Genomic DNA, 2500 nt, shown 5'->3' with positions numbered 1-2500 from the left:
TTTTGACGTCAGAAGTGGAAACAACTTAACGTTATCAATTCAAATGATATCTAGTCGATATGTTGAAAACCGTGTTGTCTAGATACAATGGATTTATTTGCACATTCTTATTTTAGAACATTACAAGAACGGCAGCATGCCAAACAGATGCTCTAAGTGTGGCATCTTGCGGAGCTTAGAATATTAGCAAATGCTTTTGCTGTGAGTTAACAGCTTGGTGTGTGCATGCAAAAGTGACTTTCACTTGTGTTACAACATTTCTGTTGTTTGGTTTAGGTTTTATCTAGCAGCCATGCACTTCAATGAGAATGCTGAGTCCCCACAACAGAAGACAGCCAAGGAGAAACTATGTACAGACTTGCCAAACAATTTGTAAGTTTAATAAAATATATGTTTTTATTACAAACAACAAATCAAAATGTGCAACAGTATAGGCACTAAAAAGAACTTATCGATTCACACACAACAGGCTGTCTTAGACCTGATGCTACTGGTGGCAAAATCATCATCAGTACTGTAAACAAAGCACAATGTTCAGGGCCATACAATTTGTTTATTGTACAGTATACAGCCTACAATGCACTGTATTACAGTATCCAATATAAGTCCTTTTTCTTGTCCTCTTCGAGATCATCAAAGACCCTCTTCCTTATTGGGATGCCGTCCAGCGGATTCCTGTGCCCCAGGACTTGTGTGCTCAGCTAGACAGACCTTCCATGGAGGATGCTGTTGCTGAACATGTGTCACGCGGTCCAGTCGAAAAGGGGTCTGAATCCAACGTACTGCCCTGAAGTATCCGGAAGTTCCCTCCATATGCGTAGCACCACACACAAGGGGATCATGACACGGACGCTTTTTCTAAGGAAACCCCAGCTCCTGCTCACAAAAGACCTGTAGGCCAAGTCACTTCATTGCCTGCAACGAGAACAGGGTGGAAAAGCAAATTTTTTTTACTATTTATTTTTTAATATTTTACATCAGAGTATCACTGGACGATTGTTGAAAAAAAAAATAAAGTTATCATTTTGTGGTGTTGATCAAACTGTGTTTTTGCAATATGCTGAACCAATAATAAATGTGTATTGGTAAATATTTTAACACTTGTATCAGATTGTCCTCACCTTTCCATTCCTCTGATTCTCAAACGGCCATGGTCAGCTCTGTAAATATTCATTGCATTTTGCAAAGAATATAGAGGCACTACGGATTGAGGCCATGATGGTCATTCAGGTCAGCTCCTCAGGAACCTGGGTCATTCTTTTAATAACCTGTAAAAACGAACATAATTTCCCTGCTGTTATTTCGTAATTTTGAATGAGCAGGTAGCACAAAGTAGCAAATGTCTCCAGTTTTAGTTACCAGAGTTGTAAGATCACATATTAGGCTACTACAGGGAAAGAAGGTAATAATCTCAATCAGATGTCAGCATGATAGTTACAAGATTACATTACACTGACTGTACCTACTGTATTTTAAGTAGCCTACTATGTAAATTGCCCCTTGGGGATAAATAAGTGTTTTTGAATTGACACAAATTGGCCTAGTAATATTTTCGTTGACCTCGTTTCACTTCAGCCATAGGCTACAAACTGCACAGAGCTCCTGCCCAGCTAACTGGACGTCCCGTTGTAAGATCATACATTACTACATGGAAAGAACGTAAAAATCTCGATAATCAGATGACTTAATCAGCAGGATAGCAGTTACACGAGTACATTAGACCTACTGACACAAACGTAATATTTTCATTGACGCGAGCAGTAGGCTACTCGTTTCACTTCAGCAATAACGTTATAGCCTACGAACTGCACAGAGCTCCTGCCCAGCTAACTGGACGTCCTGTTGTAAGATCGCATATTACCACTACAATAATGTATGTAACTCCTAATCAGATGACCTATTCAGCAGGAGAATATACTTAACTGACTAAAACAAGTAGCAGCTACTTTCCTTGCAAGCAGCACTCCTTTCACTACAGCATAGCCTGAACTGCCCACGACTGGCTACGAACTTTTCAGCTAGCTTCTAACTGGACATCTTGACAAAAATTGCACAAGGGTACAAGTTGTAAAACATTTGTTTGTGTGCAAATGAATAACTTCTGTTGCTTACAATGCTAAAAACGAACCTAATACAATGTTTAGCTTAGTCTACGACACTAACGTGCGAGTATTACAGCTAGCTAACTGGGCTACGTGTGGCAAACTCAAGTAAATGACAAAACTTACCACTCTGAAGTAGTCATTTCCAATCTATGGGCGACTGGTTGCTCCTCTATTTTAGATTCTTCCTCTGATTCAGGCTCAAATATGCTGTTCAACACCTATGTCTCCATAGTATTTCCACCTTGGCTGTTTCAGTGAGTGCTGTCGGCCATGTTTGCGTCTTTGCTTCGGAGCTTCGCTCGTTGTAAACCAACCAATCAGCACGCAGTTCATGTAAATATTCATGAGCATACCATAAAAGGAAGAAAACCTCTCGTTTCATTCTAGGGCTTTTA

The 2500-nt window shown here is 39.9% G+C and overlaps 1 protein-coding gene and 1 long non-coding RNA gene across 2 annotated transcripts in view; one reads left to right on the top strand and one right to left on the bottom strand.

Moving 5' to 3' along the window:
- The window catches only part of LOC121685686, a 1104-nt gene extending 354 nt beyond the window's left edge, over nt 1-750 (top strand). Inside the window, exons 2-3 of the long non-coding RNA XR_006023408.1 lie at nt 277-372; nt 630-750. This is a non-coding gene — a long non-coding RNA (uncharacterized LOC121685686). The remainder of the gene's footprint in view (nt 1-276; nt 373-629) is intronic.
- Nucleotides 616-2500, bottom strand: part of znf511 (zinc finger protein 511) — a 34988-nt gene continuing 33103 nt past the window's right edge. The window contains exons 7-8 of the transcript XR_006023405.1: nt 1122-1268; nt 616-915 (exon numbers count right to left, since the gene is read on the bottom strand). The gene's annotated coding sequence lies outside the window, so the exon portion shown is untranslated. The remainder of the gene's footprint in view (nt 916-1121; nt 1269-2500) is intronic.

The sequence above is a fragment of the Alosa sapidissima genome, chromosome 16 (genome assembly GCF_018492685.1).
Source record: "Alosa sapidissima isolate fAloSap1 chromosome 16, fAloSap1.pri, whole genome shotgun sequence".
NCBI lineage: Eukaryota > Metazoa > Chordata > Actinopteri > Clupeiformes > Clupeidae > Alosa > Alosa sapidissima.
Note: the sequence above shows the minus strand (reverse complement) of the source record. Positions and strands in the feature narration are given on the sequence as shown.